Raw genomic sequence first — 10,122 nt, 5'->3', positions numbered from 1 at the left:
TTGTCAAATACCATAGCCGAATGTCATTAAACCTAAACCACCATGAAAATTTTACTTATCACCTCATACCTTATTATCAAATTGAACTAATTATGCTTATAAAAATAATATCAAAACCGAAACCTTTTGATAATTAAGCCTCTAATTATTTATTACAATTACCCAAACAAAATTTTCTCACATTTAACACTTATATACCAATCAATTGTTGAAGACAAACAAAATCTCATTTCCTCCCTTGACAACCACAACCGAAAGCTCAAACCAACATCTAAAATTCCAAGTTTTCAAATGGGCTAATATGGAACTAGCTAATTGACTTAAACTAAACTTAAAATTTCAAAAACTAACAAAATTTTTACTAACCTTCTCAAGCTTCAAGTGACCGAATGTTTCCCTCCTATCTTCCTCTTTACAATTGGCCAAGAAGAACCAAGGATACAAGCTTTGTTTTCATTACCTTTCTTTTTTCTTTTATTCTTTCTTTTATTTATTATAACTCCAATAACCCAATTTCTTATTATAATATCAAATTCAACAAATATATTGCCCATCATCAATCCATCTTGGCCGGCCACTATAAGGGAATTGGGCAATTTGACATGCAAGTCCACCCTTGTGTTGACATGCACTAATAAGCCCTTTAAAATTAGCCTATCATATTTGACCATGTCTCATGTTGATCCCTATTTAATAATTCCTCATGCAATTGGCAAAATTAGGGAATGAAACTTCCACATATACATGTACACACACATAATAAACATAGAATATAGCAATTAATTATTTTTATAACTCGGTTTTGTGGTCCCGAAACCACTTCCCGACTAGGGTCACATTAGGGCTGTCACAACTATGGCTATTCGGCCAACCTTAGCAATGGATGAGGAATACTTACCAAAACCGCAACACCTAAGGAGCAATTCGGCAATGAGCTAAGATTCGAAATCTGATACTAATTCCCTACCACAGTTGTTTAGAAAGAGTGAGGGACAATATTTGATACTTAGCAAAGAAATCGATTGGAAGAACAATACTTACACTAGATTTGACCAAAGTAGAAGGAGTAGTGATTGCACCAAGGGTATTCGGCCAAAGAGGTTCGACCCTTTATGATTTTGTATGGAAAAAGAGGGTTATTCAACTCAAAGGAAAAAGAAAGAAAAGTCAGCAATGAGGTAGAGGAAGAATAGAATTCGACACAAGGAAGAAGAAAAAGGAAAGAAAGGCAGAGGGTTTTCGGCTTTTAGATAAAAGAGTTTCTGGTAACAGGGTAAAGGAAATTTAGCATTAGCTTCATACCCTAGCATTCAGCACCTATTTATAAGCTTTATAGCTGAATTTTCCCATGGCCAATTCCCCATTTGGCTCCATCACTTCTCCCTTCTCATCTCCTCGTTTTTCTCCCTGATAACCCCTTGATATTTGATCGCGTGATTCGTAACAAGTAATAAATATTTATAATGATGATAAAAACTAGACTAACTATTATCACGACGAAAAGGCAAGCGCACTTATCGAACAATAGTATAGTAATGGCAAGACCGGGATATCGTACCCAAGGGAACTAAAAGTACTAGTAATGACTGATAAACGCCAAATTATACATAGTTTTACCCCAAATACTTAGCATATTTATGGATGTTTACTACTAGATTTGTGGATTTTGGTGCTCTTAATCCGGTTATTTCATATTTTGTACTCAGGAGAGCACCAAGAGTCAAAAAAAGCCAAAAACAAGCTAAAAAGGGACAAAATGGACCAAATCGAGAAGTTCACACGGCCTAAGCCTTGCCACACGGGCTACTCACACGCCCGTGTCCTTTGAGGGTGTCGACCAAGGCTCTCACGATTCACATAGCCTGGCCATTGACCCACACGATCGTGTGCAATTTAATAGATCGAACACGGCCTATATAAACACCCTAAGTATAACCTAGAAAGGGGGGCCTCTTCCAGAACTTTTTTGGAATACAGAACCACACGCCAGGAATTACTTGAAGGAAGCCAGACGATCCATCCCAAAAGCCGGAGCTACTCCAAGACTGATGATCTCTCTCAGAATTCCTTCAGGGGTTTTAGAGTTTTCTTCATGTTTTGTTATTTTTATACTTTTGAGATGTACTCTTATTTTATTATGAACTAAACCCCTAAGATACCTAAGGGGGATAAAACCTATGATGGATCTTGTTATTATTATCTGAACTGTATGATAAATACTTGATTTGTTCTTAATTATGTGTTCTTAATGCTTGAGTTAATATTCTAGGTATTAATTCATGATTTGATGTGCTTATGCAGAGGAGGAATAGACCCTGCCTAATCGTAGATTTGGCATAACTAAGTGGAGTTGATTGAACGCTAAGAAATAGGGTTATGAGATTTTACCAGATTAGGGTGAAACCTAATATGGGAGTCCATAAAGTGATTTACTGCTTCCCTATTGGTTTTAATTAAGAAAGAAATTTCGATTAATTCAACTGAGGGTTAGACGTTATTAGTCTCAAAAGGGATAATAACATAGGTTAGAGAATCTCACAGATCAAGTCAGGTGATTAAATCGTCTGGTTCAGAGTCAGATAACAAGTGAAATCTAGGTGGATTCCACCTTGGGTGTTGTCTTTATCAATTGCTTTTCTTCAAGTCTTTTTCCAAATTTTCTCTTTGCTTCAATTAAATTAGTTAATTAGTTTAGAAAATTAGTTTAATAAACAAACCCTTTTATTCTTAGTCTAGATAATAAAAAGATAGTTATTACTAGTACTTTTGGGTCCCTTAGGTACGATATCCCGGTCTTGCCATTACTATACTATTGTTCAATAGGTGCGCTTGCCTTTTCGTCGTGATAATAGTTAGTCTAGGTTTGATCTTCATTATAAATATTTATTACTTGTTACAAATCACGCGATCAAGTTTTTTGCGCCGTTACCGGGGATTCAAAATATTAGGAACGCTAAATTTTTATTACTTTAGCCATTTATTTTTTCTTGCAATTTAATTTTAGTTTATTATTATTATTATTTATTAATTTACTTATTTTTTCTCTTGGCAGGTTTTTATAGTTTACGACTAGAAGAAACCCGTCAGGACCATTACTTTTTGACGAAGAAATCGATCGCACAGTTCGTAGAAATCAAAGAGAAATAAGGCGTAGCTTACGATACACAGAGAACGAGCGAGAATATGATACTCAACCCCCAAACGATGAAATGGCTGAAAACCAAGGCAATCAGCTACCTCTTGCAATTGCGGCTATTCAAAATCCTGCTCCACGTACTATGTATGATTATACTAAACCTTCTTTAACAAGAACTAAATCTAGCATAGTTAGACCTGCTGTAGCTGAAAATATTTTTGAATTAAAACCTAACCCTATTCAGATGATACAGCAGTTTGTTCAGTTTAATGGTTTGCAGGATGAAGATCCCAACGCTCATTTAGCGAACTTTCTGGAATTTTGCGATACATTTAAAATCAATGGCATTTCTGATGATGCCATACGTCTTCGGTTGTTTCCCTTTTCACTGAGAAACAAAGCTAAACAGTGGTTGAACTCGTTACCACGAGGGTCTATCACTACTTGGGAAAAAATGACTGAGAAATTTTTGCAAAAATATTTTCGGCCAGCTAAAATGGCTAAATTACGTAATGATATCTCTTCTTTTGTGCAGATGAATTTAGAAACACTTTACGATGCATGGGAGAGATACAAGGACTTACTGAGAAGGTGCCCTCACCATGGGTTACCACTTTGGCTTCAAGTACAAACATTCCACAATGGCCTGAATCCCTCGACTCAGCAAATGGTTGACGCAGCTGCTGGCGGAACCATCAACAATAAATCACCGGAAGATGCCTATGAATTTATAGAGGAGATGTGACTGAATAACTATCAGTGGAAAGTTATGAGGACAAAGCCAACGAAAACAGCGAGCGTTTATAACATTGATTCAGTCATCATACTCTCTAATCAGGTAGAACTTCTCAATAAAAAGATTGACAGTTTACTTGGTTCTACGCAGGTACATCTTGGAATGCAGCTTTGAAAAACTCCCAAGTGACCTGCTCAAGTTGAGTGCCCTCTTTCACTGTCAGCCACCACTGGTAAGTTTCTTCCCTTAGTAGTGACACTGCCCCTTTCAACTTTTGTTCAGGTGAATAGTCCAAATCCTCCATTATCTTTTCCGTGGCCTACAACCAATATTCAGCCACGTTAGGAGCCACACCAGCCACGCCCTAGAAGATCTTAGCCTCATTCGATCGAAGTCACTCCGGAATGGAACCCCGGTTTCCAGTGCCATTATTAGGCCTAGCGACCCACTCCTAAATCCTTAGAATTGCCTGCGACAATGCATCTTCTCTCGCAGCCCGATCATATAGCCTAGTCCTAGCTACGAGTGAGGCTAAAGCCTCTTCTACTCCAACACCAAGCATATGGCCCGATGCCGACGATTTAGCCCTAACACCTCCGCGACCTCGGCCACGGCCTCTCGTACCTCTTCTAGCGCTCATCGTCAATTTGCGAGTTTTCTAAATTAAAAATTTTATGCAGTCTTAGTTAGTTTCATAATTACATCGATATCTTATGAAAGTAATTAAAGAGAAGATTATTTTCGAAAATGCTCTACAGTTCCAGGATCCTATGGGCTTTAGTTCCACTCTAACAAAATCATCTAAAGTAGTCCTCTAACTATCTACTGTATAATAATTCAAACAAGCTTGAGAACAGAAAACTTACTTGGTTCAACGTCGGAGACTCGGTGTACTGTTCACCTTCTCATTTTCCAAAACATTATGATTCAATAAAAAAATTATATATTTTTTTAAAAAACACAAAAAGAAATCAAGTAATAAGGCCCAATTTACAGCCCGTGTTTTACAACCTGGGCTCTGATACCACTAAATGTAACACCCCAAACCCAGTCCGGATGTTATAGCCGAATTTGGCGTGTCACATTGAAGTGTTTTAGCGAAAACCATGTTTTCATTGAAAACCCTTCTTAAAATAAAAGAAACCCTAATTAACTAAAAAAACCTTTCTATTACGAATGCCTTGCTTAAAACATTTGAAAAAAAACTTAGTTGTGGAAACGTAGAAAACATACTATAATTTAATAAATCCATGTTCAACTTCTCGTAATTACAATGAAAATAATAATAATAATAGTTCAAGTAATAATAACATAATGAAAACCTTATTACAATCTAGTCTGAACACACTTAAAAAGAAATAAAAACTTAAATGCTTAAAAAAAACTAAGTCTAAATTATCTTGCTAGCCGGCCACCCAGAGTCCCTCCAAATATCGAAACTTTTACTGAGCATCACCTGAAAATAAAATAAAAGAGGTGATAAGTCGCAAATTCAGTGTATACAACCCTCGATGAGAAACAAGCATTCAAAGAGAAATCATCAAACATGCAATGCAATCCCATCCAAATTATCCATCCGCTACACACCAGCTCTGTCCCTCGTCACACCATGTGGGGATATAAATATCGACCCACCCAGCCCACACACCAATGGTAGCCTGGTTGCAGAACTACCTTCATTTACATATTGGGCTTTAAAAGCCGTCAGTGGATCCACGATTGTCAGGCAACCATGCGATCCTCATATACTTCCTCCATTCCATAGTTCCCACTTGCAGAAGATCATTTGTATGCATGTCACATCCATAAAACTTACATTCAACACCTAAGGGTATTTTGGTTATTTTTGCCCTTAGGGGTGTTTCGATAATTTTCCTTTAATTATGATTTTCACTTACCCTGACCCGTTAACAAGTCCCGCGAGCTAAGATGAATGAATACTATGCACCAGGTAGGATTCCAGAGAAGAGGAGGTGGGCCATTAAGACCACTTAAGTACCAAGCTCTCCCTAGATCCAATCCAAGACATGCATATACCCGTTGCCACACCTTAACCCTTTGACTTGTCCACGGTCGCAATATATTAATTAAGTCTTATGTAGTTATCATATACTAGGCCCAAAGGCCCTTACAACACCAAAACAAATTCACATACCTGTATCTGGCCCATTAAGCCCAATCATATTCATATGGCCCATTAGGCCCAAATCACCTGTATATGGCCCATTGGGCCCAAATCACATTTATATGGCTCGTTAGGCCCAGTCACATTCATATTCATGCTCACATACAAATTCCAATCACATAGCATCAATATTCAGTTTTTGCCTATTATGGGCCAAACAGTGCATCGGGCCCATTTAGCCTATTTTGGCTCGTATGGCCAAATTACAACCCAAGTCCACGAAATCACCCGTGAGTCTTAGGCAACCTATTGGTCTCCCGCCTATGAGTATTTGTGCACTCTCAAGACTACCGTAGCCATACTTTCGACTTTTCAGCTTTTCGGCATTTCGACTTTTCGGCATTTCGGTATTTCAGCTTTTCTTGATTCATAGTGTGTGTGCAGTGCATGTACACACCTGGTAGGCAAGCGTGCTGCGATTTCCTTAGCTCAAACCTACAATTGATATCACTTAAAGATTAATCTCATATACTTATCGAATACTTTACCAAAAGTCGGAATCTCACCATAACCTTAGCTTGTGCGATAAGTACAACAACCCCTTCACTAATCACAATCAACTCTTAGATCTGCACCAATCGTAACTATTAAAACTAGAATAATAGGTGACTCATATCCAACATAAGCCCCCTTACCTTACTATGGCTATTCGGCCAACCTTAGCCAATGGATAAGGAATACTTACCAAAATCGCAACACCTAAGGAGCAATTCGGCAATGAGCTAAGATCTGAGGACTAATCCTAATTCCCTACCGCAGTTGTTTAGAAAGAGTGAGGAAAATATTTGATACTTAGCAAAGAAACCGATTGGAAGAACAATACTTACACTAGATTTGACCGAAGTAGAAGGAGTAGTGATTGCACCAAGGGTATTCGGCCAAAGAGGTTCGGCCCTTTACGATTTTGTATGGCAAAAAAGGGTTATTCGGCTCCAAGGAAAAAGAAAGAAAAGTCAGCAATATGGTAGAGGAAGAATAGAATTCGACACAAGGAAGAAGAAAAAGAAAAGAAAGGCAAAGGGTTTTCGACTTTTAGAGAAAAGAGTTTCTGGTAACAGGGTGAAGGAAATTCGGCATTAGCTTCATACCCTAGCATTCAGCACCTATTTATAAGCCTTCTAGTTGAATTTTTCCATGCCCAATTCCCATTCGGCTCCATCACTTTTCCCTTCTCATCTCCTCGTTTTTCTCCCTAATAAGCCCTTGATCTTTTCCTTAATTTTCTCTCCTGAACACTTCCCTTGGAGTCCACTTTCATGCCACTTTCATCCTTCTAGAATGCCAAAATTAAACTTCTAAAAACATTAAGCTAGGATTCGAACCTTGGACCTCCTTGCTAGCTATTAATGCCACCTTCCTACACTCTAAATGGCGTCACTTAGCCACTCCTCTACAAGGCCTTTTTGATGCTATTTTCCCCTAACTTTATTTAAAAGCCCAACTACTTGCCAGTCCTGATTATTTTATTATCTAAACTATAATTTCATTTATTCTTAGGTTCAAACTCAAACCTTAATTAAGACCTACTATAATTATCACATGGCTAGGAACATAAAACACAATTTTTATCAAAACCAAAAACAAAAAAGTTTGGGATTTAGGGATTTTTGGGTTTCAGGATTTTTGGGGTGTTACACAATCACAGCGTCATTACATATACACTAATATACTTAAATTTTACCAAGATATTCACTAAATTCAAACTAAGTCTAAATCATTCCATGGCATTTGATTTACCTAGCAGATATAAGCCATTTGGTACCAAAAATGCCATTCTATAACTAGCACCAAATAACCATATAAGTTATACATAATAAAGCACCAATTCACCACATTCATACTCATCCCAAAACATCTATGATATGCAAACTTGAACAATCATTACAACTTCATGATTTAGGCTTAACAATCTATGATATCAACCAAAGTAAGACCATTTATATGCATGCCAAAAATCAAGCCTTACCAACACTTAACATACCATAACTACAAGCCAAACCAAATGGCCATTTTAATAATCAAACATACAAGCCAAATTAGCCAAAATACCTATACACGCCATTATAACCAAAACAAAAACAACCGAAAGTACCAAAAGAGCTGATGGATAGTGTGATATAGCTCCGACAAGCTTCCAACCAGAATAAGCTTTTGATGCACTATAAGACACGAAAAATAACACAGAGTAAGCTTAGTAAGTTCGTATAACATAGGACATAACTTCTCATTTAATCACATAAGAGTAAGTAACCTAACATATTCCAACCATAATTTGGCCAAAGCCTACGCATATACATCAAACAAGTTAGCCAGGTAAACATATACATAAACCAAGTAAACATGGATGACCACAACATATAATTATGTTTCATATACATCTATCATCCATTTCCAATTCCAAATACCATGTAACAACATTTCAATGCAATTCATATGTATCCTGTAATAGTCCATACCGGACTCTTACCATTTCGTATCAGATTAGTGCCCATTGAACCATTTAAAATACCATTGGATACCTGGGATAACTCACACATATTGTGCTAACTCATATAACTGTAATTCATCAAATCCTGTACGTGTATGCTCACACGAGCTGTAAATCAGGATGCCTACACGAGCTGTGAAAAAGGGCATCCTCACACATGTCAGCCTCAACCATCGGTAGGACTTTCAGGACCAGCACTCAAATCATGTAAACCCTAATGATATGTCATTTGTATACTACGAATTCCTAAGGTTCAAATAGGGCTCGGTAATTGTAAAACTTCATTGGATATGCAACCATGTATAAATAACAATTCACAATTCATGCATAATTCCATATAAAACATATACACACAATTTAATCATATGAACTTACCTCGATGAGTATACGTAGATATGTAGGTGATTAATCCGAGACTTTCTCTTCGCCCCAATCAAAAGGCGTATGAGGCTTGTCTTGATCTGAACAGATAAATTTAACTCAATTCAATATATATTTTATTCACCTTAACCCAAAATCTTATTTTGGAAAAATTACCATTTTTCCCTTATACCTTTAATTTCTTTGCAATGTAGTCCCTAGCTCATAAAAAATGAAAATCCATGAAATTCCACCAAAACCTATCATAGTAGAATATCAATTAAGTCCCTAGGAAGCCCTATATTTCATTTATTTCACAATTTAACCATGTATAATTTTCTATTTTTCAATTTAATCCATATTTGACAATTTCAACAAAAATCACTTAACAAAAGTTGTTTATCTATCAACAACTATCCATTTTCTATCATACAACATAAAAAAAACCTATATTCATTCATGGAAAAACTCTAATCTTTTAACAGTTTTGCAAATTAGTCCCCGGGTAAGCTAGATTAAGCTACAAGATCCCGAAAACATAGAAATCATTAAAAATAAGAGAAAAATACATACCAATTAGGTAACAATGAAGATGGCCAAATCCTAGCTTAGAAAAAAAAAAGGAATTTTGGTGGCAGCATGATGAAATGAAGAAGATGAAATCCTTTTATCTATTTTAATTATCATTTAATTACCAAATTACAATTATAACCTTTAAAAACTTTAAAATTTACACAAATGCCAAGCGATCACATTCCACTATCTTCATTAATGGTCTAATTACCATATAAGGACACTTGATTTAAGGTTTTACAGTTATTTAATATTTTTAGCTACTAGAACTCAACTTTTGTACTTCATGCGATTTAGTCTTTTTTTCTCAAATTGAACATGTAAATGGTAAAATTTCTCAATGAAATTTTTATACGGTATTACTATCATGCTGTAGGAAATAAAATAATAATAAAATATCTTTTTGACTTCGAATTTGTAGTCCCAAAATCACTATTTTGATTTCACGAAAAATGGGCTATTACAATTCTCTTTAAGTTGGAAAGGGAAACAAAATTCTAATCTGACTAGGAAAATGGGGCTAAATCCTAGGTTTAACAACTTTTAGAGGGTTTGTTTGGTCAATTTCCCATATTACCAAAATTAAAAGGAAAATGAGAGAGGGTGGCATGACTTGAACTTTTGAAAGCAATGAGAATGCAAAG

At 36.3% G+C, this 10,122-nt stretch overlaps 1 non-coding gene across 1 annotated transcript; it reads right to left on the bottom strand.

Moving 5' to 3' along the window:
• Positions 1-3,638: 3,638 nt before the first annotated feature.
• Positions 3,639-3,745, bottom strand: LOC121225782 (small nucleolar RNA R71). The gene has a single exon (XR_005923678.1). It is a non-coding gene; the product is annotated as a small nucleolar RNA R71 (small nucleolar RNA).
• Between the last annotated feature and the right edge of the window lie 6,377 nt (positions 3,746-10,122).

Source organism: Gossypium hirsutum, chromosome A03, assembly GCF_007990345.1.
Source record: "Gossypium hirsutum isolate 1008001.06 chromosome A03, Gossypium_hirsutum_v2.1, whole genome shotgun sequence".
Taxonomy (NCBI): domain Eukaryota; kingdom Viridiplantae; phylum Streptophyta; class Magnoliopsida; order Malvales; family Malvaceae; genus Gossypium; species Gossypium hirsutum.
This window is presented reverse-complemented; position numbering and strand designations above follow the sequence as displayed.